The sequence below is a fragment of the Loxodonta africana genome, chromosome 3, assembly GCF_030014295.1.
Source record: "Loxodonta africana isolate mLoxAfr1 chromosome 3, mLoxAfr1.hap2, whole genome shotgun sequence".
Classification (NCBI taxonomy): Eukaryota; Metazoa; Chordata; class Mammalia; order Proboscidea; family Elephantidae; genus Loxodonta; species Loxodonta africana.
In genome coordinates, this window is record NC_087344.1 from 211,570,351 (window position 1) to 211,598,257 (window position 27,907).

At 40.5% G+C, this 27,907-nt stretch overlaps 1 long non-coding RNA gene across 1 annotated transcript; it reads left to right on the top strand.

Annotated features, from left to right (window-relative positions):
- LOC111751991 (uncharacterized) lies at positions 1–27,548 on the top strand. Its single transcript, XR_010321605.1, has 3 exons — positions 1–1,350; positions 17,049–17,174; positions 26,951–27,548. It is a non-coding gene; the product is annotated as an uncharacterized LOC111751991 (long non-coding RNA).
- The last annotated feature ends 359 nt before the right edge of the window (positions 27,549–27,907 follow it).

Below are 27,907 nucleotides of genomic sequence, written 5' to 3' on the forward strand. Positions count from 1 at the left end.
AATGTGCTGGTCTCTTGCATACTGCTTTTGTCATAGGGCAAAATCACGGAGTCTGGTTAAAATTGAGTATGAAGAGTTTTGTTGAGAAAATAGAGACAGCTGCAGCACAAAAGAACATTGCAATGGGGGAACGTGGAGTCCCAGCAAACGGAACACACGAATCCAAGGGGGGACATTTGGGAGCTTGTGGTTGTAGGGCTGGAGGAGGAAGTACAAAACACAATATTCTGATTGGTTGATAGCGATTGAGGTCAGTCAAAGGCAAGACAAAGTAAAGCATAATCTTCGACATTATTGGTTACATGAGTACATTGACTAAAAGACATAACTGAAAGACATGCAGTCAAGGGAAGGCTTCCTGCTGGTTACAAAGCGATGACATGATGGAAAGTTTCAGGAGTGGTCTGATAATTTACTTTATTCAGAGTGTCACTCTCCAGAGGACACTGGGAACAAAGAGTTTCCACACTCTGTCATTTTGCTCTGTGTGTCAGAACTGAGGAGGCTGAGGTCAAAATTTCCATTAAGAGCTCACATTCTTTAGCCTGACCACAAAGAAACTTACTTCCTCAACAGTAATAGGGGTTGGTTCCTAGGCAGCAAAGGTAGAGTCTACAGGAAGGCTACACCGAGCTCTTAGAGTTAGCTCAGTCATTTTACAAATAGGTCAGGTGCCTCTGTTTTGATTTTAGCCCTTATCATTTTTCAGGTGACTAGCTCCCTGGGAGGAGACCCAGAGGATGCAAATAGTTAACAAGCTTGGCTGCTAACCAAAAGCTGGAGATCTAAGTCTACCCAGAAGTGACTCCGAAGAAAGGTCTGATGATCTACTGCTGAAAAATCAGCCATTGGAAATCCTATGAAGCACAGTTCTACTTTGACACACATTGGCAAGTGGCAGTGCTCTGGGATGCGGAGAAGTGGAAGGCCCTACCCAATCTCCACCGGAAGAGGAAGTTCCGGATAGCTGTAGTTCTCCAAGGCCCTGAAGGAGAAACTGGAGTGGCTGCTCTTGCTGCTTTCACATCTGTCCTGGGGAAATCAGTAAGAGAGCTGCACCAAGGCCCAGAAGCCTCTTCTCAGGCTTCCCTGTGTCTTCTCCTAAAAAGACACACAGAAGCCTCTATCTCCCTGACATCTGCCTCTGGAACTATATCTGCCTCAGAAGCTTACATAGGTGACTGGGCCTTCTTGAAAGCAGAACCAAGTGTTGTTTTCTTTTCATATCACAGAAGCCTGTCATCACAACTGACAAATGGTTAGTGCTCCATCAAAGCTTGCTACATGGAGACTGGGCTTCCCTGGTCTGGGCTGAACTTCCTTCTAAGACAACAGGAGTCTGTCTCTCAGGTACTCACAGTTCCCAGAACCTTCTCCACCTCCATAGGGATATTGTCTTGGAGAGGGCTTCCCTCGCTTCCCAGGATCCCATGAGAGTGGGGAGGGGAATTATAGTTTGTGTGTTTCAGCAAGAAACCGTGGGGGCAGGAGGTGGCCTATAGTTGCTGGGTGATCTTATTTCTTACAAAGCCAGTTTTTGTTTCTATTTTTGTTTTTCCCATGAGGCTTACTCATCCAAATGCTCTTGTTCTTGAAGTCCAGAATGTGAATCAAAAGGCTGAGCTGGGTCTACAGGGGGCTGCCCTCATTCTGTGGAGGAGAGGAGGTGTGGGAATGAGTCACTGATTCTCTCCTCCTGCTTGGAAAGCTGGCACAAAGGTTCATCAAGCAAGGACATTTAAAGGAGCTGAGTGAACAGCCCAGCTTGCCGAGGTTTTCCTCCAGTCAGCAGAGATGCTTTCAGGCTCCAGGACTGTCTGAAATGCCCAATGGCGTCAACAGGAAAGCAATCTCATTGGGCTCTTCCCTGCAAAGGAAAATGTGGTGTGTGTGTGGTATCCTGATACAGAGCTTGGTTTTTATTTTTAGAACATCCATTTAAGTTATAGTGATTCCCCTTTAATGGTCAATATTGACTTTCCCAAGTAGAGACGTGATTATTTCGATTGTTGTATTTTCTAGCACAGGAGAAGCCACATTTCTCCAGAAAGTGGGTTTGATGGAGGTGAATGTTTTTGTGTGTGATATATGCTCCTCAGGTAATAGTGCCTGATGCTGTTTTCTCACATATATGCTTTTTGGGTTACTGCTGTGGCTAGGTGGCCCTGCTTCTTCTCTGGCTTTTTCAGGGGCCGTGGAAATGGGCATTCTTACCCTGGAAAGGAAAGGGGCTTTATTCCTACAGTGAAGATAGCCAGATAGTAAAGACAGTCAGCTCCTCACATCTTAAAAAAAAAAAAAAAACTTAGCTCCTCACAAATAAGGAAGGATAATATTAATGTCTACATTCCTTTTGATATATTTATTCTCACAAAAACCCTATGAGATAGGTCCTATAGATATTCCAATTACACAAATGCAGGAGCAGGCTTAGAGAGGTTTACTAAAAAATTCCCACAGCTAATATACAGCCAAGCTGATTCAAATCCAGGTCTAATCTGACTCTAAAACCTGTTTTCATAACTGCCTGTCAATTTAAGAATGATCTTACCAGGACATCCCTATAGCGGTTCTCAAAGTGTGGTCCTTGGTCCAGCATCACCTAGAAATGTGCTAGAAATACAAATTCCCAGGCTGCCCAAAACTACTGAATCAGAAACTCTGGGGACTCAAGTTTGACCTAAAGCCCTCAAACATGTTATACAAGCCTTCATGTTGAGACTTCCAGAGACAGGAGCTTTACTATCCCATAGGCCAGTCATTCTCTCTCTTCTACTTGCTTGGTTCCACTAACTGTTAGAAAGCTCTTCCTTATATTGGAGTATAATTTGCTTCTCTATGGTGTTTGTTCACTGGTTCTAGTTCTGCCCTTTGTCCCATCAGCCGATAGTTGCACGTAGCAATTGAAACTCACATGATCAAGAGCAGGAAATTGCTAAAGTATTAAAAAGAGCTTGTCTGATGGAACATGTGCAGTTTGAATGCCAGCTGCCTGTTTGGTACAGTCATCACAGATGTTTTTCCCTTTGCCCCACAAGTCAGATAGAAAAGAACATATTTGAAAAGGGGAACAAAGAAAGACTTACGAGTCAGGCGTCAAGGGTCTACTATTTCTTCTTCTTCTTTTTAATAATTTATTTTTGATGTTGTTGAAAATATACACAGCAAAACATCCACCAATTAAAAAATTTCTACAGGTACAATTCAGTGGCACTCTACTATTTCTTTAGGGAGTAGTACTTCCAGTGGCCCTGGGCCGGGCAGATATTCTGTTGCCTCCAAAATCGTAGGTCAGATATAAAATTCCTCCTGGTGAACGAAATGGATTGGTGAAACCTGAGCAAGTTTTAACAGCAGGGTGAGACTAGGCTGACTAGAGTTGCCATAGGTCAGAGTGACTAAGACCAGAAATCAGATGTGATTAGTGGGTATTAAATCTGTGTCCATAGAACCAAAGGTGGGATTCATGTACTTCTGTCTTAACCAGTACACCCCAGAAAACATAGCTGGAGACAAAGAGCTTCTGTGCTACTGTGGATTAGTTGCCATCTCAGGGAAACAGGAATAAGGGAAAATGGGTATAAGTCAAGGAAACAGGGAGAGCCAACACAACAGTGCATTACTGAGTTGACTTCTGCTCAGTATGGCTGCCTGCTTGATTCTGCTGGGCCAGCCATGTAAAGCCGAAGAGTGCATCTTAGGACAGTGCTCCTGCAGGAAAAGTTTCTTTACTGGTTCCAATGCCAATTGGCCAAAGATTTGCCCACAGAACATAAACTTCCCTAAACTCCTGTGTCATGCACATGTGGGATCCAAGTTGGGTCCTACAGCAACTCATGTCCTACTGTCAACAGGGTGGGAGACAAGAGGCATTTGGTACAGACACGAGGTGAGAAACTGTCAGAGTTTACCTGTATGGACTTGGCCAAAGCCTAGGTGGAGCTGGTAGCTACAGTGCTGTCTGGAACAAGAATCAGATGATGGTGAGAGGACCCAAAATGGCATGTAATAGCTGTCTGATACGCCCCTAAAATATGTCCCTCTTACAAATTCTAAAGTTAACACCTAAACTCTTTTCATCGTTTGTTTAAATAATGGCAAAGGGTATAATTCTTGGCCAATCATACATGTTGACATTTTAAAATAAAATTAAGTTCTGCTTCCAGGTTTGGTGAGCTAAGGCCCTACTGGATGGCCACCCTACCTCCACCTCTGTGGAAAAGAACTGTAAAATCTGGACATAAACAAAAAGCAATTACCTTGAAGGTACTGGAGAGTGAACGGAAGCACACATACTGCTAGGAAGTTCATACTTGCTTGGACAGAGGAGATTGCAGACAATACAAATAAGTTCCTGTCTCTGGGGCTGTTAGCCTGGGGCTAAGTACAGTCTGCTTGAGACTACAGTAGTGGCAGTAGCTCATATAACAAAACACCCAATCCGTTAAGCCTGGAGAACAAAAAATGTGAAACCAGTTAACTGAACACTGAAGAAGTTCTGGAAGGGAAAGAGCCATCTACCCACAACTCTGGCTGACCCCTGAATTACCCATGGACAGAACAGACTCAACGCAGCCAGTGAAAGACAAAAAATCTCAACAGTGACTGGAGGTGTCATACAGGAAACGGAGTTTGCGATTCAAGTCCCGTCAAGAAAACTACCTGCTAAGACACAGTAAACAATCCCATGTGAGGAAGATAACAAGATCCAGAATTTCCACAACATAATGTTTATAACGTCCAGGATAGACGCCAAAGTTAACTGCCGCATGAAGAACAAAGAAAATAAAGCACATTCTCAAGAGAAAAGAACGTTAAAAGGCCAGACTCCAAGATTAATCAAATGTTGGAGCTAACAGAAAACGATTTTTAAACTATGCGCAATGAAGTAAAACAAAATATGTTTTTAGTACAGGAAAATCTCAGCAGAGAAATAGAAAGTCCCACCAGAAAAATAAAAACAATAAAAAAGAGCTAAATGGAAATTTTAGAACAAAAACAACTTTCTGAAATAAAAATTTCACTGGATGGCCTTAACAGCTGAATGAACATGACAGAGAGAATAGTAAATAGATTTGAAGATAGATAAATAGGAATTATCCAAGATGAAGAACTGAAAGAAAAAGATTACAAATAAATGACACAACCTCAGAGATCTGTTAATGATATCAGACAGTCAAATGCATGTGTAAATAAAGTACCAGAAGGAAAGAAGAGGGAAAATGGAGCAAAAAAACAGAAGAAATAGTAGACAAAGATTTTACAAATTTTATGAAAGACAGGCATTTACAGATACAGGATGCTGAATGAATACTAAGCAGAATAAACACTAAAAAAGCCCAGTCTGAGGCATGTTATAATAAGATGTTGAAAGCTAAAGGAGTGAATCTTGCAAGCAATGAGACAAAAATGACATATCATATAAGGGAGAATAAGAGAGTGATAAATTGTTGACTTATCAGAAACCATGGAGACCAGAAAAGAGTGAAATAACATCTTTAAAAGTGCTGAAAGGAAAAAACAAACAAACAAAAAACAACCTGCCTGCCCAGAACTCTATGACTAGGGAAGATATCATTCAACAATGAAGACAAAATAAAGACAATTTCAGACAAAAGAAAACTAAGAGGATTCATTGCCAGCAGACCTATACTACAAGAAATGCTAAAGGAAGTTCTTCAGGCTGAAGAAGAACAATAGTAGATGGAAACATGGATCAGGAAAAGTGAAGAACATCAGAAATAGTAAACATCTTGATAAACGAAAAAGATTACAGTTCTGCCATTTTCCTTTTTACTTCCTTACAAACTATATAGCTGTTCAAAACTAAAATTATACATTGTCCTGAAGGGTTTACACCTTTTGTAAATGTATTATGCATAATACTATAACATTAAGGACAGAGGGATATAGGATCACAAGTTTGCAAGATTTCTATACTTTATGTAAAGTGATACGTTATAAGCTATAAGTGGATTGTGAAAATTAAGAATAAATATTGTACTCCCTAGAGAAACTATTATAAAAATAATGCAAAAAAAAAAAAAAAAAGTAAAAAGGAGACAGGAAATTAAAATGGAATTCTAAAATATAGTGAAGCAAACAAGAAACACAGGTGGCAATGGAGCAAAAAGGGAACAAAAAATAGAAAACACAAAATTAATTGGCAGATTTGAATGCAAACATATTAATAATATTAAGCATTAACGGAAAAAGGCTCCAACTGGAAGTCAGAGACTGACAGAATGAATACAAGAAACCAGACCCAACTATATATGATCGAACAGAGGTGCACTTTAAATATAAAGACACAGGTAAGGTAAACATAAATGGATAGAAAAAGATATATTATGCAATTAGTATTTGATACCTAGAATGGTTATAATAATATCAGATAAAATAGATTTTTAGACAAAATGTATTACCAGAGATAAAGAGGGACTCTTCCTAATGCTAAAAGAGTCAGCCTAATGGGAAGAAATACTAGTCATAATGCATGAAACAAAAATTGACAGAACAAAAAGGAGAAAGAGGCATTCAGTCATAGTTTGATATTTTAACCCACTCTTCCTGCGTTTGGTAGAATAACTAGAAAAAAATTGATAAAGACATAAAAAATTTGAATAACACTATGAACTTCCTTGACTTAAACATATTCTTGATTTTTAACAAGATTTTTTTAATATTTAACATTATACTAGAGTGTAATAAGGGAAGAAAATACAAGGCATAAACATGATTCAATAATGTATATGGAAAATCTTAAGGAATCCATTAAAAAAGCTATTAAAATTAATTAATAAAGTTAGCAAGGTTGCAGGATATAAAGACAATATACAAAAATCAATTGTAATTTTATATGCTAGCAAAGAATAATTTGAAAAGAAAATTTAAAAAACCACCACATTCACAATAGCATAAAAATCAAATGGTTAAGAATAAATGTGAAAGATGTGCTATATCTGTTCGCTGAAGATTACATTACACAACATTGGAAAGGAAAACAAAGAAAGACCTGAATAAATGGAGGGATATACCATGTTTGTAATCTGGAATACTCAATGTTGTTAAGATGTTGAGCCTCTGAATATTTATCTATATATTCAAGACAATGCAATACAAATCCTAACAAGCTCTTTTGAAGGAACTGACAAGTTAATTTTAAATTTTCTGTAGAAAGGCAAAGGACCCAGGGAAGTTAAAACAATTTTGAAAAAGTAGAACAAAGTTGAAGGACTTAAATTACCTCATTTTAAAGCTTACTCTAAATCAAAAACCCAAACCCGCTGCCACTGAGTCAATTCCGACTCTACAGGACAGAGTAGAATTGCCGCATAGGGCTTCCAAGGCTGTAATCTTTATGGATGCAGACTGCATCCTAAGGAAAGCCTGGTGGGTTCAAATTGCTGATCTTTAGGTAAGCAGCCCATTGTTTAACCACTGCACTACTGGGGATCCTGAACTTACTATAAAGCTATAGTAACCAGGACAGTGTGGCATCAGTTGGCCTCAACCCACCTAGAGCAAAGGAAAATGAAGAACACCAAAAACACAAGGTCATTAATTATGAGCCCAAGAGACAGAAAGGACCACATAAACCAGAGACTCCATCAGCCTGAGACCAGAAGAACTAGATGGTGCCCAGCTACTTCCGATCACTGCCCGGACAGGGAACACAACAGAGAATCCCTGATGGAACAGGAGAATAGTGGGATGCAGATCTTAAATTCTCGTAAGAAGACCAGGCTTAATGGTCTGAGCGAGACTAGAGGGAGCCTGACGGTCATGGTCCCTGGGCCCTTTGATAGCCCAAGATTGGAACCATTCCTGAAACCAACCCTACAGACAGAGATTGACCTGGGCTATAAGATAATGATGCTGGTGAGGAGTGAACTTCATGACTGAAGTAGAGACATGAGACTATGCGGGCAACTCCTGTCTGGTGATGAGATGAGAAGGAAGAGGGGGACAGGAGCTGGTTGAATGGACACGGGGAATACAGGGTGGAGAGGAGGAGTATTCTGTCTCATTAAGGGGAGAGCAGCTGGAAGTGCACAGCGGGGTGTGTATGGCTTTTTGTACGAGAGACTGACTTGATTTGTAAACTTTCATCTAAAGCACAATAAATTAAAAAAAAAAATGGTGCTGGAACAACTGGATTTTTGAATAGAGAAAATGAATCTCAACTCTCACCTCACTGTAAATTGAACTCAAAATGGATCGTAAACCTGAATATAAGAGCTAAAACTATTAAACTTCTTGAAGAAAACAGTGTTGCTGTTAGGGGCTGTGGAGCTGGTTCTGACTCATAGTGACCCTGTGTACAACAGTACAAAACACTGCCTGGTCCTGTGCTATCCTCACAATAGTTGTTAAGCTTGAGACCCTCGTTGCAGCTACTGTGTCAACCGATTTTGTTGAAGGTCTTCCTTTTTTTTGCTCACTCTCTACTTTACCAAGTATGATGACCCTCTCCAGGGACTGGTCTCTCCTGACAACATGTCCAAAGTATGTGAGACGAAGTCTCATCATCCTCCCTTCTAAGCTGTACTTCTTCCAAGACAGGTTTGTCCGTTCTTTTGGCAGTCCATGTGTATTCAATATTCTTTGCCAACATAGTAATTCAAAGGCGTCAATTCTTCTTAGATCTTGCTTATTCTTTTGCATGCCTATGAGGCGATTGAAAACACCATGGCTTGGGTCAGGTGCACCTTAGTCCTCAAAGTGACATCTTTGCTTTTTTACACTTTAAAGAGGTCCTCTACAGCAAATTTGCCCAATGCAATATGTCATTTGATTTCTTTTTATATAAACTTTTAAAAAAATTGTGTTTTAGGTAAAAGTTTATAGCACAAATTAGTTTTTCATTCAAAAATTTATACACAGATTGTTTCAGGACATTGGTTGCAATCCTTGCATGAAATATATTCTTTTTTTTTAATTTTTAGTGTGCTTTAAGTGAAAGTTTACAAATCAAGTCAGTCTCTCATACAAAAATTTATATGTTGTTGTTGTTAGGTGCCGTTGAGTAGGCTCCGACTCATAGCTACCCTGTGCACAACAGAACGAAACACTGCCTGGTCCTGAGCCATCCTTAACAATCGTTGTTATGCTTGAGCCCATTGTTGCAGCCACTGTGTCAATCCACCTCATTGAGCGTCTTCCTCTTTTCCACTGACCCTGTACTCTGCCAAGCATGATGTCCTTCTCCAGGGACTGATCCCTCCTGACAACATATCCAAAGTATGTAAGACGCAGTCTCGCCATCCTTGCTTCTAAACAGCATTCTGGTTGTACTTCTTCAAAGACATAATTATTCCTTCTTCCGGCAGTCCGTGGTATATTCAATATTCTTCGCCAACACCACAATTCAAAGGCATCAATTCTTCTTCGGTCTTCCTTATTCATTGTCCAGCTTTCACATGCATATGATGTGATTGAAAATACCATGGATTGGGTCAGGCGCACCTTAGTCTTCAAGGTGACATCTTTGCTCTTCAAAACTTTAAAGAGGTCCTTTACAGCAGATTTACCCAATACAATGCATCTTTTAATTTCTTGACTGCTGCTTCCATGGGTGTTGATTGTAGATCCAAGTAAAATGAAATCCTTGACAACTTCAATCTTTTCTCCGTTTATCATGATGTTGCTCATTGGTCCAGTTGTGAGAATTTTTGTTTTCTTTATGTTGAGGTGCAATCCATACTGAAGGCTGTGGTCTTTGATCTTCATTAGTAAGTTCTTCAAGTCCTCTTCACTTTCAGCAAGGAAGGTTGTGGCATCTGCATAACGCAGGTTGTTAATGAGTCTTCCTCCAATCCTGATGCCCCGTCCTTCTTCATATAGTCCAGCTTCTCAGATTATTTGCTCAGCATACAGATTGAATAGGTATGGTGAAAAGATACAACCCTGACGCACACCTTTCCTGACTTTAAACCGATCAGTATACCCTTTTTCTGTCTGAACAACTGCCTCTTGATCTATATAAAGGTGCCTCATGAGCACAATTAAGTGTTCTGGAATTCCCATTCTTTGCAATGTGTCTGTCAGTTTGTCGTACTGTGGGGGCTTGCGTGTTGCTGTGATGCTGGAAGCTATGCCACCGGTATTCAGATACCAGCAGGGTCACCCATGGAGGACAGGTTTCAGCTGAGCTTCCAGACCAAGACAGACTAGGAAGAAGGACCCAGCAGTCTACTTCTGAAAAGTATAAGCCAGTGAAAACCTTATGAGTAATAGCGGAAAAATTTACATACACCTTGCTATTTACTCCTAGCTGCTCTCCCCCTAATAAGACAGCACTCTCCTCTCCACCCTGTATTTCCCATGTCCATTCAGTCAGCTTCTGTCCCCTTCTGCCTTCTCATCTCCCCTCCAGATAGGAGATGCTCACATAGTCTCACGTGTCTACTTGAACCAAGAAGCTCACTCCTCACCTGTATCATTTTCTTATAGTCCAGTCCAATCCCTTTCTGAAAAGTTGGCTTTGGAAATGGTTCCAGTCTTGGGCTAACACAAGATCTGGGGACCATGACCTCTGGGGTCCTTCTAGTCTCAGTCAGACCATTAAGTCTGGTCTTTTTACGAGAATTTGAGGTCTGCATCCCATGGCTCTTACGCTCCATCAGGGATTTTCTGTTGTGTTCCCTGTCAGGGCAGTCATTGGTTATAGCCAGGCACCATTCAGTTCTTCTGGTCTCAGGCTGATGTAGTCTCTGGTTCATGTGGCCCTTTCTGTCTTTTGGGCTCATAATTACCTTGTATCTTTGGTGTTCTTCATTCTCCTTTGCTCCAGGTGGGTTGAGACCAATTGACGCATCTTAGATGGCTGCTTGCTAGCGTTTAAGACCCCAGATGCCGCTCACCAAACTGGGATGGAGAATGTTTTCTTAGTAGATTTTATTATGCCAATTGACTTAGATGTTCCCTGAAACCATGGTCCCCAATCCTGCTCCCCTGCTACACTGGCCTTCAAAACATTCATTTTATTCAGGAAACTTCTTTGTTTTTGGTTTTGTCCAGTTGTGCTGACTTCTCCTGTATTTTGTGTTGTCTTTCCCTTCATGTAAAATAGCTCTTGTCTACTATCTAATTAGTGAGTACTCCCTCCCTCCCCCTCCCTCCCCCCCCATAACCATCAAAGAATATTTTCTTCTCTGTTTAAACTATTTCTTGAGTTCTTATAATAGTGGTCTCATACAATATTTGTCTTTTGCAACTAATTTCACTCAGCATAATGCCTTCCAGATTCCTCCATGTTATGAAATGTTTCACGGATTCATCAGTGTTCTTTATTGATGCCTATTATTCCATTGTACGAATATACCATAATTTATTTATCCATTCATCTCTTGATGGGCACCTTGGTTGCTTCCATCTTTTTGCTATTATAAACAGTACTGAAATGAACAAGAGTGTGCATATATCTGTTCGTGTAAAGGCTCTTATTTCTCTAGGTTATATTCCAAGGAATGGGATTGCTAGATCTTATGGCTCTTCTATATCTAGGTTTTTAAGGAAGCACCAAATCGACTTCCAAAGTGGTTGTACCATTTTACGTTCCCACCAGCACTGTATAAGTGTTTCAGTATCCCTACAACCTCTCAAACATTTATTATTTGTGTTTTTGGATTAATGCCAGCCTTGTTGGAGTGAGATGGAATCTCATTGTAGTTTTGATTTGCATTTCTCTAATGGCTAATGATCATGAGCATTTCCTCATGTATCTGTTAGCTACCTGAATATCTTCTTTAGTGAAATGCCTGTTCATGTCTTTTGTCCATTTTTTAATTGGGTTATTTGTCTTTTTATAGTTCAGTTTTTGCAGTATTATGTAGATTTTAGAGATCAGATGCTGATTGAAAATGTCATATGTAAAAACTCTTTCCTAGTCTCTAGGTAATATTTTTAATCTTTTGGTGAAGTCTTTGGATGAGCATAGGTGTTTGATTTTTAGGAGCTCTGAGTTATCTAATTTCTCTTCTGGTGTTTGTCGTCATCTGATTTCTTGACTTCTGCTTCAATGGATGTTGATTGCGGATCCAAGTAAAATGAAATCCTTGACAACTTCAGTCTTTTCTCCGTTTATCATAATTCTGCTTGTTGGTTCATTTGTGAGGATTTTTGTTTTCTTTATATTGAGGTGTAATCTATACTGAAGGCTATGGTATTTGATCTTCATCAGTAAGTGCTTCAAATCCTCTTCACTTTCAGCAAGGAAGGTTGTGTTATCTGCATATGGCAGGTTGTAAACGAATCTTGCTCCAATCCTGATGCCCTGTTCTTTTTTATATAGCCCAGCTTCTCATACTATTTCCTCAGCATACAAGTTTTTTTTTCAAAAAAGACATAGAAGAAAAAAAATCTTTGCAACTTTGTGTTATACAATATTTTCTTAAAAAAGACATGAAAAACACAAACTATAATAGAAAAAGTTGATAAAATGTAATTTGTTAAGTTTACAAACTTTTGCTGTTCAAAAGACATAAGAAAATAAAAGGGGAAGCCAGAAACTGGGGAGAATTTTTGAAAAGCAAATATCAAAAAAAGTGCTTGTATACAGAATATATAAAGAACTCTATGGAATCAATCAAAAGACAATGAGCCCAATTAAAAACAGGGCAAAATATTTGAACAAATACTCCACAAAAGAATATATGCAATGGCCAACAGGCACATGAAAGAATGTCCAACATCACTAGTCATTAGAGAAAAAAAATTGAAACCATAAGATACCACTCCAGATTTACTAGAACTGCTTAAGTTGTAAGTTGCAAATGCAGAGAACCTGGAACTCTCATATAAATGGTACAGTCATTTTGGAAAATAGCATGGCAGTGTCTTATAAAATTAAAAATACATTTACCTTATGACCCAGTAATTGGACTCCTAGGCAAATACTCAAGGGAAGTGAAATCTCCATACAAACATGTGTACACAAATGTTCATAGCAACCGTATTCATAGTAGCCACAAAATGTAAGCAACTCATAGCTCCACGAACTTGAATGGATAAACAAATTGCTGTGTATCCATATATAACATCTCAGGTGAGCCTCAAAACCAATCTACCAAGTGAAGGAAGTTAAACACAAAGGACCTTGTAATGTATGATTCCATTTATACGGTACTTAGAGAATCTCATGTGGTCGTAAAGCAAATCAGTGGTTTCCTGGGGCTGGGGTCGGGGATTTAGTGCAAAGGATACAGGAAACACCTTAGGGTGAGGGAACTATTCCTATATCTTGATTGTGATGTAGTTATCCAGTTGTGTGCAACAATTAAAATTTATCCAAACATAGGCTTGTAATTGTGAGTTTTATTGAATATTAAGAAAACCTTAAGAAAAAACAAAATTATTACATCATTTTCAGTATATCCATTTGAATTTAAATATCATAGTGATTTAATATTTAAAAAATACTTAAACAAATCCCCCTTTAATAGTCTGAAGTTTTATATTGTTCTCTTTTCTCCTCGAAATAAAATTTTCATTTTTCTACCCCCCACAGAATTTTATCCAAATGTAAAGTAATTTTATGGTTTAATGCATCTTGTTAATCACTCCACGTAATTCTCTCTGTCTCTTTTGATAGTTAAGATTTTAGTTTTATGTACATAAGATTCTAGCTGTTAAAAAATCTATTTTAAATTGAATTACCATTCTTTATATTGTTATTACCCAGTTGTTCAAAACAGTGGGAATATATTATAAATGTTGATAACTATTCAAGAAAGAGTAAATTCTAATTGCAGGTGCATATCTGACAAGAGAGATGAGTTCATTTTTTCAATTTGTTTACCCCAATATTCTTGGATGAATACTAGTTATTGTTAGTATGAGCTAATGTTTCTAATTTTTTGTAGGTATAACTACTGAGAGAGTTTATTCATATAAATAAGTAGATGTAACTGAAAGCAGTTATATTAGTAGCAGTCAATAGTTATCATTTATCAAAAATGACTCCTCAGTTACACAACTTTAAGAAAGTAATCAATGTCACGGAACTGTACGGGTAGAAATTGTTGAATTGCTGTACGTTGGGCTGTCTATATTTTCACCATAATTTAAAAAATGGTTCTTAATTCATCAGCTAATATTTCCTTAAGTTTTATAGACAGCAAAGAATTGGAAACCACCTCATTCATGAGGATTCTTTTCTCTAGGTCATTGGAGACACTCACTTTCTGAGCACAGAAATAATATTTAAAATTGTCACTTTGGTGCCCTGGAGGTTTTTTTTTTGTTTTTTTTTTTAACACTCTGGGCAATGAATTGAAGTAAGTCTTTTGTTCATTAAGTTGGACACGATGATAAAAAAAGATTCAGCAGTAAAGGAATAAACAGGATGAACAGCCATGCTCATGAATATCAATTCAGGAAAGAGTTCGGATAGAAGTTGAGGGTCTAGAAATCAATTCCTTTGAAACCATGCACTAATGCATACTCCCTGGGAAGTCTTTCTGTACGCCAGTTCACACTCCAGTTTTAAGACTAGTGACTTAGGAACTCAGGGAACCAGGAGTCACTCGTAAGAGACCTCAGAGAAAGTTTAGGGTTAAGAAGCAGCTTGCATACCTGAAAGGGTAAGAAAGGATCTCAGGCTAAAATCAGTCAGTGTTGTTGTTAGGTGCTGTTGAGTCAATTTCTGACTCATAGTGACCCCATGTGACAGAGTAGAACTGCCCCGTAGGGTTTTCTGTGCTGTAATCTTCATGGAAGCAGATCGCCAGGTCTTTCTTCCATGGAGCCTTAAATGGGTTTGAAATTCCACCCTTTCGGTTAGGAGCTGGGTGCTTAACTCTCAGGGCTCCTTCACCAGCCAAGAGTTTAATATAAAACTGGGAAACTTTGGCCAGTTCAGATTAACTTAGTGTCCAAAGTGCGGCTGATAACAGTGAAGCCTGGGTTTCCTGAGTAGGTGGGGGAAATTTCCACTCTTAGCAGCGTAATGCGATGCCCAGCTACACAACAACGCAAAGGCGCAGGGATGGGGAAGAGCAGCGCAGGGCTACAAGGAGCTGTACTGCAGTACTTGCAGGAAGGATAGAAAGCCATGCTTGTGAGGTGCTGAACTTGAGCTACTGCACTGGAGTCTGAGGGAGTCCTTGAAAGCAGCTTGCTTCTTGAGATCCTAATACCACCAGAAGAAGACCATTAGGTTCAGTGAGATTCAACTGAGGACTCAGAAGTCAAAGAAAGGAGAACACGTAGAATTGAAGTGGTGATGGCACACGATCGAGTTCACTAAGTGGTCAGTTGCATAGTTACCAAGTACAATACTGGTACAGAAGGTAGGATCCAGGCTTATACTATCACCCCTTTCTACATCTTCTTTTTGCTTCATTTCATGAGGCCTTACACATTTTGAAAGATTTCTTTTGGCTATACTCCTGATTGTCACTGTAATGCTTCAGGCAGAGCCTAATATCTCATTTACTGTCTCCGAACAGGCGAACAGAAACTATCCATTTCTTTGTTCAGCAGAGGCTGTGGAGAATAATAACAGCTACCATTTATTTGGCATCTACTGTGTACAAGGCACTGAGAAAGGTGGCATTTGCATTGTCTTAAAAAAAAAAGGTGCAATATAATTCAAACAAGTGTTATGGGTTACTAAAACAACGAGGAGATGGACTTAGACCACTGGGAAAAATTACTCAGGTCCCTGGAGTATTGCATTCAGTTTTGGTCACAACATTTTAATGTGTAGTAGAATGAGGAGACTAAGTCCTCAACCAAGATATTTGTATGAGAATTCTTTCCATTGCATGATTGCATGTACCAAAACCTGACCCAAACTGGCTGAAGGAAAAAAAGAAAAGAAAAGAATTTGTTTCTCATGGCATTGAAGACTTCAGGGGTACGTTTGGCTGTGTGTATGTCTTATCCAGGATTCAAATATAGTCACCAGGACGCATTTCTCATCTCCGCTTCCTGCTGTGCCAGTGCCAGCCTCAGCTTCAGGTCTCTTGTTGAAGTTCCCTGGTAGCTGCCCCAGTCTCCCATCATGCCAAGCACAGAGCGAAGAGGAAATTCCGTGTCCCCTCATTCCCAGCAAAAGTGCACAGGTCCACTCTGAGTGAATCGGCTTAGCTCACGTTCTCCATTCTTCTTCCCTCCTGCCCCACCAAACCAATACTGGGCAAGAGAGAATAAGATTTATTGGTTGGCTTAGCCAGCTGGGGTTCATTCCTGGAGCTAAGAGTGAGTTCTAAGTCAGCCAAACTATAGCTGTTCCTCAAAGGAAAATTCGAGTACTGTTGGCATCTTGGAGAAGTAACCAACACATGTCTAATATGCCATGTGGAACAATGTCAAGACATATTGGGATGTTTAAAACCAAAATAAAACCCAGTGCTGTCGAGTCGATTCTGACTCATAGCAGCCCTATAGGACAGAGTAGAATTGCCCCATAGAGTTCCCAAGGAGCGCCTGTCGGATTCAAGCTGTAGCACCTAACCACTACGCCACCAGGGTTTCCATTGCGGTGTTTACCCTCACCAAATTTTAAAGTTGGAACAGACCTCAAATCATCTAGTCTAGTCTTCTTAATGTAGAGTCTGATAAAAACTCAAAATAACTACATTAAAATATTTAAGTGCTGTTGTGTGGGAAAGGAATTAAACTGTGTTCTATAGGGTTGCTATGAGTCGAAATCGACTCGATGGCAATGGGTTTTTTTTTTTTTTTTTTTTTTTTGCTGGCCCCAGGTGGAAGAGCTAGAACAAAATCTATGAAGTTGGAAATAAACAAAACCTACGGAAAAATGTATTTTGGCTGTCCAACACTGGACTAGAAATATGTTGTGACTATTCTAGCTGTCTAACACTATTCTTGAGGAAATAGTGAGTTTCCTGTTTTGGGAGTTATTCAAATAAGGCTAAGTATTATCTTAGGAATGTTGTGGGAGAGATTCCTAATTGTATAGAGATTGGACAGGATGGCTGCTAAGCTTTCTTGCAGCTCTAAGATCTTATGAAAGAATACTACACAAATGTTCACAGCAGCATTATTCATAATAACCAAAGAGTGGAAACAATCCACAGGTCCATCAACTGATGAATGGATAAACAAAAGGTGGCATACCCATACAATGGAATAGTATTCAGCCATGAAAAAGGAATGAAGTACTGACACATGCTACGACATGGATGAACCTTGAAAACATTTTGGTAAGTGAAAGAAGCCAGTCACAAAAGACCACATACTGTGTGATTCCAGTTATATGAAATGTTCAGAATAGGCAAATCACAGAGGCAGAGGTAGGTAATGGTTGCCAGGAGCTGGGAGAAGGGGCGGCAGGGGGAAAATGGCATATGGTGACTGCTCATGGGTATGGGCTTTCTGTTTGGCTTGACAAAAAGGTTCTAAAATTGTGTTGATGCTTGTCCAACTCTGTGAACATACTGAAACCACTGAATTATACACTTAAACAGGTGAATCCCATGGTCTGTGAACTGTATATTAACAAAACTGTTAAAAACAAAAAAACGAACACTAAGAAAATACTTTGAAAGGAGAACAGAGCTTGGGCCCTGGTGAAATGAGACATGGGACTCTTCTGTTTTTCCAGAGAGCTGAAAGGAGAGGAAGGAGAAGCAACTCAGGGAGGAGGAGCTCACTGGAATACAGCTCCGCGGGGCAGCCGGGGTGGGCAGAGGGAATGTGAGGACAGTGGGCATTGGTGGTGGGTGAGGGGGTGAAGGAGACGTCCAGAGATGGAGAAGGAAGCACAACCAGACAGCTCTAGGGAGACCTGCAGACCGACTCTGTCTGTGTCGCGCCCCGCCTGGGGCCAGATCTGCACGTGAGCATGGCTTTCTATACGGATCTCCTTGCCACTTCACCCACACCTATATCCGGGAATCTAAAGGCATGTATTTTCCCCTGGCTCTTCCTCTCACGTCAAAAAGCCTTCTTCTTTGCTGGCTTCTGTATCTTTAAACATAACGTTTTTCTCCTTTTTTCATTTGTGCTAATGTGTGCTTTCTCTCTCCTCGGCATAAGGCTATTTCTTTTCTTTCCTTATTATTAACAAGCCAGTTTTTGACTTTCATATGTTATTTATTCTTCACTTGGGTTCTTTGTGACCTTATCATAAAGTTTTATTAAGTATAAATGTAAAAATTCACTAATACACTGGAAAACCAGTGTTAGCAAATGCTACTAAGATGGAAAATTCTGAGCAACGAAAATATGGACAAAACAAGCTGACATCCTATTTATTTCTGAACAATCTACACAATAAAGAGCTTCATAACCTACCTGAAAGTTTTTTTTTTCTGTATTTGCATTCATTCTTTATGGCAGCAGCGGCACAGGCTTATGTCTTATCCTGGGTTTGTCCAAAGTATCCTCTAACTTTTTATCCAGCTAAAACTGACAGTGGATTTTAAATTTATCCATTCCTTCAATCCATTCATTCATTCATTCATTCATTCACTCATAGCAGCTACTATGTACGAGGCACCTTGCTACCTGCTGGGAATGTAGGATGAATCTGAGAGAATGCTCCTGGCTCTCATGAAGCTTATAATCTAACAGGAGAGACCAATGATAAGGAGACTTCGTAAATAATTATATAATTACAACCATGGTGTTAGAAAGAATAATATACAGAGTCTCTACTCCTACACTTACTTGTTAAAGAAGCTCCTGAAAAATATTGGCTGGGGCTGAAAGAGGAGCCCTGGTGCTACAGTGATTAAAGCACTCAGCTGCTAACGAAAAGTTTGGCCATTTGAACCCAACTTCTGCTCCATGGGAGAGAGATGTGGTAGTCTCTTTCCATAAAGATTACAGCCTTGGAAACTCTTCAAGGCACTCTGTCCTGTTAGGGTAGCTATGGGTCGGAATTGACTAGTTGACAATGGGGTTTGTGTTTAAGGGCTAAAAGAGAAAAAATGGAAAAGGGAAGAGACATTCATTCAGCATTTCAACAAATACACATTGTTCTAAGCTTGAATTCTAATTAGTGTGTATATGTCTGCACTGAAGGGAATTTAAAATTTCTGAATATTTGAAAAAATTAAAATTTAAAGCTTTCAATTGCTTTAATTAACTCCAATAGAGGTGGCTGTAGTTTAATGAACAGATCACTCATTGTAATTAGCACCATTTTTTTTATTTTTAATTTTAGCAACTTTTAATTCAGTATAACATTATCTTAGGCTGGGTTCTCTGGAGAAGCAAAACCAGTGAAGTATATATATATATATAAGATATATATATATATATAATATATATATGTCTTAGTTACCTAGTGCTGCTATAACAGAAATACCACAAGTAGATGGCTTTAACAAACAGAAGTGTATTCTCTCACAGGCTAGTAAGCTAGAAGTCCGAATTCAGGGCGCTAGCTTCAGGGGAAGACTTTCTCTCTGTGTTGGCTCTGGATGACGGTTCTTGTCATGATCTTCCCCTGGTCTAGGAGCTTCACAGCACAGGGATCCCAGGTCCAAAGAACTCACTTTACTCCTGACACTACTTTCTTGGTGGGATGAAGTCCTCATGTCTCTCTGCTCACTTCTCTCTTTTATCTCAAAAGAGATTGATTTAAGACACAACTTAATCTCGTAGATTGAGTCCTGCCTTATTAACATAACTGCCTCTAATCCTGCCTCATTAATATCATAGAGGTAGGATTTACAGCACATGGGACAATCACACCAGATGACAAAATGGTGGACAATCACACGATCGGTCTAGCCAAGTGGACACACAATTTTTGGGGGACACGATTTAATCCATAAATACACACACACACACAAGTATATATATTCAGAGAGAGAGATTTACATCAAGGACATGGCTCACATAGTTGTAGAGGCTGGAAAGTTCCAAGTCCATGGGTCAGGTTGGAGGCTTCTCCTGACTCATGTAGCTGCAGGGACTGGTGAACTCAAAGATTGGCAGATAAGATGGTAGCTCAAGTCCCAAGAACCAGAGGTCAGATGAGGATTCAGAGCAAGCAAAAGCCAGTGAACTTTGCTAGAAAGTCCACCTATATTGGATGTAGGCCACTCACACACACGGAAACTCACTTTCAACTAATTGGCTGCTCATAACTGATCTCATCATGGACGTAATTACATTATTTTATATCTCATTATGGAGGTGATTACATCATTATATAACTTCCAAATTACATCATAACTGCCAAACCACTGAGAATCATGGCCCACCCAAGTTGACACACAACCTTAACCAATGCAAACATATATATGAAAAAAGTGTAGCGATCCCAAGTGTATAGCTAGGTGAATTTTTACAAACTGAACATACCTGTATAAGCAGCATCTAGATGAATAAACAGAACCTTATCAGAACTCCAGAACCTCCATTCATCCCCCTTTCATTCACTAACAACAACAACAAAAAAACAACAAACAAACCTATTGCGGTTGAGTCGATTCTGACTCTTAGCAACTGCATAGGACAGAGTAGAACTTCTCCATAGGATTTTCAAAGCTGTAGTCTTCACAGAAGCAGACCGCCATATCTGTCGTCTGCAGAGTGGCTGGTGGGTTCCAAAAGCCAACTCGGTTAGCAGCAGAACACTTAAACTACTGTACCACCAGGGCTCCTCAAGTCAGATTACAAGAGGACTAATGTTTTTGAGCATTTGTTCTGTGCTAGGCAATGTACCATATTACATTAAGAACAGTGTTTTTCCTTTTAAGTAGGTTAAATTAGACTCTGGAAATCTAGTTGACCCATGTCAATTTAATTAGCTAAACCTTTCTTTTTGGCAGGACTTCAAACTGGCTCTTCTCGGTTCAGTCATGACCGAGGAAGCAAACCCGGAACAGACCCAAATTTAAAAAATTTGGGATGAGTAGCCCTGCTGGAAAACTAATCTTTTTTTGGAAAACAAGGCAGTGTATGCATTGCTTAGCAACCAAATCTCTTGCCTATTGGATTTTGAGCAGAGTTGGAAAGAGTAGTGCCCCACTCAAAGATGGCAGCTGATCTTACCATTTTGAATGTTTTTTACTCTCCACAGTCCAGCCGATAACCTAATCTCATGCATTAGGCTCCTGAAAGGGCTTATGCCTCTTCCCAGTCTCCCATTCCAGGGCTTTGACCCATAATTTTTCCCATTCCAGTTATCATTCCAGATCACTCAAACTGTAAAAATTTGGGTCTGTTCTGACTTCCCTTAGTCTGCCATGACCGAACGGGGTTGTACTGGTTTGAAGTCCTGCTTTTTGGGTAGCCAGAAAGGCATGCTTCAGCCCAGCATAGCTAGAACTCTCACAATTCTACCTTGCTGGAGATTTTCCACAAGTGCAGGAAATTTCCATGATGCCAGAGGCCTGGGAGACCATGAACAGAAGCCGGGAAATGGCAGTCTCTCTGGATGGCTATGTGCCAGACCCTTGAGAAACTGGTGCAGGAATTTCTTAACTTGCTTTCTGTATCTCCTCCTCCCCAAGAGAAAACAGTCAGCCTGTATGTCTCTCCTCACTTCCCTCACCCAAAACCCTCCTTCAGGATAACTAAGACCGACTTGCTAGTTTCCATGAATTGCAAAGGCCACTGTGGGCTGAGCATTTCTTAGACTACTGTAACCATTCAAAATTCTTAAAAAACAAAACAAAACTATATCTATTACTTGGGGCATCATCACTCTGAATTTTAGGGGTTTGTGGCAGAGGACTGTAGTGGGGTCATAGGTATAGAGTCTGCTTGGGAAGAAGGGAACCCAAAAGGTCCTGGTAAAAAGAGAGACAGAAAAAGTCACCTTCTACTTAGAGAAGGCTCAGTCTTCATGCAAAAATATTAAGAGCATTTACTGGCAGTTGTTTCTTTGCTTTGAGGCCAATCTAGACCAGACGGCAGGGTCAGAGAGCCAAGGAGTTAATATTCTTGTCAATTTTACTAGGAGTTACACAGAACAAAATGTGTATCATGAAGTTACAACTACCGTGATCTGTGCTGGTGAGACTCTGGACTGTTTAGATAATCAGGTGGCTGGGTACTTATTTTGAAGGTGCATGCTGGGTTGGGAGGGGTCATGTGATCTTTGGAGATTAAGAAAGCACAGTGGGCAGGACCTGTCTTGAGCACTCGTGAAAGGAAAGCTTCTTCAGCCTCAGATCCTTCAGGGCACTTATTCCTTTGGACCCCTAGTCGGAGCATGCCCTGTACAAAATTAGTGCGATTAATTCCATTCTGACATGAATTATCTGGAGTTAAGTCAGATTTCACAGGTTAAGGGTACAGTCTTCCACAAGCTTGTCCTCACTCCAGAGATCAGCCGAAAGCTCAAAGGTCCCCAGGCCACTTACACTTCTGACCTGCTGGCTACAAGTTCAGGGTTCTCATTACCTTACCCAGTACCCAGTGCCGTCAAGTAGATTCCGACTCATAGCGACCCTAGTTTCCATAATTTGCTAGAATGGCTCATAGAACTCAAAAAAGTGTTATATTCATGAGTATGGTTTTATTAAAGCAAAAAATAATACAAAAGAAAAGATTCACAGGGTGAGGTCTGGGAGGGTCTCAAATATGAAGCTCCCACGTCCTCTCCACATGGAGTCAGGACAGGTCACTCTCATGGCACATCGACATATTGTCAATCAAGGAAGCACATCTGAACTTTGATGTCCACAGTTTTTATTGGAGTTTCACTATATAGGTATGACTGATTGAGTTGGCTATGTGACTGAACTCTATCTCTAGTTCCCTCCCCCTCCTATAGGTCAGGTTAGCATAAACTCTCAGGGGTGGTCCAGAACCCTCCGTGAATAACGAAGACACTCTAATCATTCCAGAAATTTGAATGGTTTAAAGATTATCTAAGGAGCCCTGGAAACCCAGGTGGCATAGTGGTTAAGAGCTACGACTTCTAACCAAAGCATCGCAGTTCAAATCCATCACGCATCCCTTGGACTCTACGGCAATGGGTTTGTATGTGAGTGTGTGTATGTGTGTTAAGGAGCCCTAGTGGTGCAATGGTAAGTGCCTGGCTGCCAACCGAGAGGTTGGCAGTTCAAACCCAGCAGCTGCTCGGTGGGAAAAAGACATAGCAATCTGCTACCATAAGGATTTGCAGTCTTGGAAACCGTATGGGGCAGTTCTACTCTGCCAGGTAGGGTCACTATGAGTCAGGACAGATTCAACGGCAATGGGTTTGGTTTTTAGCTATTACCTCCCTAGAACTGGGACAAAGATCAAATTCTATGGGTAAAGAAATTTTGATTCCACACCCTACAGTGAAGAGGGAGACAGGTCCAGAAAGGAAGGTGGAGAGATTCCACATTTTCTCTCAGACCTGATCCACAAATACAGCAGTTCCCTATACTTCTCCAGGTTTAACCAGACTGTTTCCTTAAATTAGCATCTGGGAGTGATTAGGATGGGAGGACAATGAAAAATTTCAACACAGAAGGACACTGGGAGGAAGGAGTAGTGAGCTCTTCCAAGCTCTGACCTTGGAATGCTCCTTAAATTCTCTGAGTGCCCCTCACACTAGCCCTAGAAGCCATTTGCACATTCAGACCTCTGATAAGACATGTTTACTTTGTGCCTTTGCAGCTGTTGCTCAGCTGTGCTAAAGGCAGCAGTGAAAATCTCAAAGGTGTCAGGTCTGAGAAAATTGGCCATGCTCCCCTAGCCCCTGAGAGTAATGCTGCTGAAAACGATCAAATGGTGTGGTACACTTTATTCAAATAAACACACACAGGGTCCCACTCCTGGTCATTGCTTGCTGCTGAGGGCCCAGGGGAAATTACAGACTGTCCATCTCAGGCCCAGGCCCAGAGGAGGCCAGTGAATACACCTGGGCCAGGGCTGCTTCGATGTGCACAGATGTCTCCAGCCTGGTGGTTTCCAGACTTGTCCACACAGAAAAATCTCTTTGGAGTGTTAAAAAAAAATCTAAATGCATAGAGAAACACCAAAAATTAGTAGCAGAATATATTTATTGTGAGTAGATACGATTTGAATCGGGCAGTGTCAACCCAAGATATTGGGAAGGTACTCCAAAGAGGGGACAGTAAAAACAGGTTATACAGGTGGGGTCCGGGCAGGGTAGCCTCCTGAGGGTCATTGTAAATTCCTCCCATGTCGGTTTCTCAGAGCACTGCAGGGCCTCAGGGTCAGTCAGTTGTAAAAACAGAATCATTAAAGACATGCCATACATCCTAAAACACAGCTTCCCATCAGATCCTGGAGTTCCTGATTCGCAAACTGGCTGCATGTAGATAATTCCCAAAAGAGCCAATGCCTAAGGCAAAACAGTCTCTGAGAAGCTGCTTCCTAGGCTACTGTTTAACCTGAAGGTGACTCCAGGAAAACCAGTTCCTTAAAGGCTCAAAGTTCAAAAGGACACCTAAGGGCAAATGTTCTGAGTGGGTCACCCCGCTTCTGCCGACCCAGAAACCTGGGTTTCAGGAGAATTAAAACACTTTCTCAGTCACCACACTGATTTCTGAATGTTCTGAATCTGAATCTTTGAGGCTAGAGAACACAGAAATTTGTATTTGCAACAAGTTCTTCAGGTGACTTTTTTGCGGCCCATAGATGACTGTTGGGAGCCACTGCTTGAAGTCACTCTCCTTTAGCAGCCACTTGCCTCTGTCTCTCACAGCTGGTCGAATGTGAGTAAATCCTAACCACAGATAACCTGGTCCTGTATGAGGTGGAGGTGGTGCTTCTTCCTAGTCCTGAGAACCTGTCTTTATGGAATCTCTATCCCTTGGGAATACACTGTTTATTTACTCAAGGAGTGCTCCCAGTCATCCAGTGTCCCCTGGCATGTCCCTAGGCATGGATATTTCCTCTTCGCAACAGTGGAATTCAGGGACATGTAGGGATCATCTCTGGGAAGCACCAACTGATGGGGGTCCTAAAACATGGCTGGGTGTTGACAGTTGTATTTATCAATGTTTACCCAGTCCCTGGGTGGCAAAATCAGTTAAGTGCTCAACTACTACCAAAAAGGTTGGCAGTTCGAATCCACCCAGAGGTGCCTCAGAAGAAAGGAAAGGACTGATGATCTACTTCCTAAAGCTTAGCCGTTGAAAACCCTGTAGAGCAGTTCTACTCTGATATACATGGGGTTAACCACGAGCTGGAGCTGATTAGACAGCGAGGGGTTTGCTTGCGGGGGGTGTGAAGTGTGATTTGAAGGGTTACTTTGGTAAGGGATTTGGGGAGAGGATGACATTCTTGAGAATTGTGCTCCGGTAACAATAAGTGGTCATTCTTGAGCGTGAGGGCAAGTTTGGTTTGCTATAGTGTTTCAAAAATAAAATTCCTCTATGGGACCTCTACATTTGAGTGTGGGGTCCCCAACTCCTTCTTTGTCTTTTCCTACTCAGCATTCATCAAGTCTTTGGAAGAGATGTTGAACAAATATGATATGCCAGGAGGGTCCCAGGGGGAAGTTATACAATACTTATTTTAGAACTGCTCTCACTGTCAGCTCTCCTCTGTGGCACCTTTTTTAATCTTTCCAGGAAGAATTCATCACCTCTCACAGCATTTTATGCCATCGTACTGTGGTCTTCTGCAGATTGCCTGTTACTGTAGTGGGTTAAGTACATGTCTGCCGCTCCTGCAGGTTGTGAACTGATTTATTACTTCATCCTATATGGTATTTATTGGGTATATACTATAGTCAAGTCATTGTACTTTCTGGCCTTTGGGTTCGAAAGAGTAAAACCATGGAACAGAGGAGGGGTAAGAGGACAGCAGCAACAATAATAATTAGCTAACACTAACTGAGCTTATTTACTCTTTAAAGCACTTTGCAAGTTAAATGAAGCGATCATCCCTATAATCCTGTGGGATAGTTAACTATTACTTTGTTATTTTACAGACCAGAAACTGAGCCCCGGAGAAGTTAAGAGAGCAGGGTCCCAGAAAGAGACAAGAAGCTGTCAGGCTCAAACAAAAGCAGACTGGAGCCATTTCTCTCTGGTTGTTAAGTGGAGGCTGGCCTTTGGTAGATTTGAGGGAAGAAAAGTATCTTTAAAATCAATTGATGAGGACACTTAAAATCAAAAATTATAGCAATTATAGAAGCAGAGATTCAGAATTTTCTATAAATTGCAATAATTGCTGATACCAAGAAGTTCAACCATCCTCAATTGTTAATTCCATAAAGTCTTCAGTTAAAGTACCCTGCAGATGTAGTTATAAATAGCTCTCTGGGTGTGTTGGGCTCTAGCTGAGAATTATAGTCAAGATTTTACCCCAAACGGGAAAATCAAGAAGCAGATCCACTTAGAGAATGGTGTTTTTAAAGAAGTGTTAATCCTTTCTGGCTGTGCTCTGGGGGCCGAGAAAGTGGGCAAAGGAGCGTATAAGTCACGTACCCACGAGGGATGGAATTTTTGTTTGTTTTGTTCACTATTATGTCACCAGTTCTTAAAACAGTGCTTGGCACACAGTATGCCCTTAATGAAAAATTGTTGACTGAATGAATAAGTGACAGAGGAGCAGTATGGGTAAAGTATGGTGGAAAATATGCGTAGTAGGTGCTCAACCCCCTCATGTCATTCCTCACTTTCCTCGTGTCACATGAATTCGAGGCCATTTCTCACCCTGGTCTTTCTCCTTTGGTTCCAGTTAGTCAACGTGGCTTCTACCATGTAGTACTCAGGACAGGTACTAGGGGACCAACAAGGGCTAAGTCACTGGTATCATCCGTATGAAGTACAAAGGAAAAGACAGAGTTTACTTAGAGGTCTCACTAAGGCAGGAATTAGAATAAATATCCAAAAAAAATAAAGGAAAAAAACTTCAACAAATTAAAAGAGGTCTGCTTGACTTGTGAGCATTAGCCTGCAGTATTCTGTGGAATATTTAAGTTCTCCTTTCAGTATAGAATCCCTTTTCAGATGGCCCCTCCCCCATGCTCTTTACTCCATCTGCTACATGGTGATTCGCTTGGAAAATACCAAAAGTTTCTGCTCTCCTTTTCTCATTTCAGGAGAGGTAGGTGTTGATTCTAGAGAAGAACGAAGACACGGTCCTTGAAGAACTTAAAACAAAGCTGCTTACAGAGAGAGGTGAGAGTTTTTCCAGAAGCTCTGGCCCCTCTTCAGCAGAGGTCCATTTAAGAAACCCTCCTCTTTAATAATTACATGGTCATGCTTTTTCATGCCACCATTGCATACTTCTGCTGCTTGGCTTGCCAGTCACGAGTGTGTATTTGTCACACTGGCATTTTCTGTTGTGTGTGAGGTTATGTCGGCACACAGAGCGACACTTCCTCAGCCTCTCCAGGTGCCTTGCATGCAGAACTCCTCTTTCTAGAATGGCTTTCCCTGGTGAAGATTCAGTCCTCTTTAAAGCTCTGGTATAGTGTCATCTCAACTTTGAGATCTTACCAACCTCCTCAGGCAGAGTTAATTATATTGTCTCCTTTGTTATCTCTGTTTCTTGTACACAATTCATTTATTGTTAAATAAATGCATAAATGAATGAGTCAAGAAATCTTATCTTACTCTTCTTGATAGCTCCAGTCCTTTTCATAGCAGTTGCTCTGATAACCAAAATATCACAGCACATAATGGAGGTTTGATAAATGTTCATCTGAACTGAACTTTACCTTCCATTTTCTCTTCTGCTCTTTGATATGATCATCAAATACAAGTGTTTGTGAGAAGTTCAGAGATCATCTGTTCCATTGTACTATGCAATGTAAAAATCATCTATAGAGAGGGTTTTATTGTCTATTTAAACATCTCCAGTGGTGGGAAGCTCACTACTGCATAATACAGCATGAGCCATCTTGGACCACTCAAATTGTTAGCAAAGTGTTCTTTAATATTGAGCTGAAAATTGCCTCCTTGTAACTCTTACCTATTGGTTTTATTTCTGCCCCCTGCCTTCCAAACACACACACTGGAAACTATCCAAAATAATTCTGTTCCCCCTCCATATG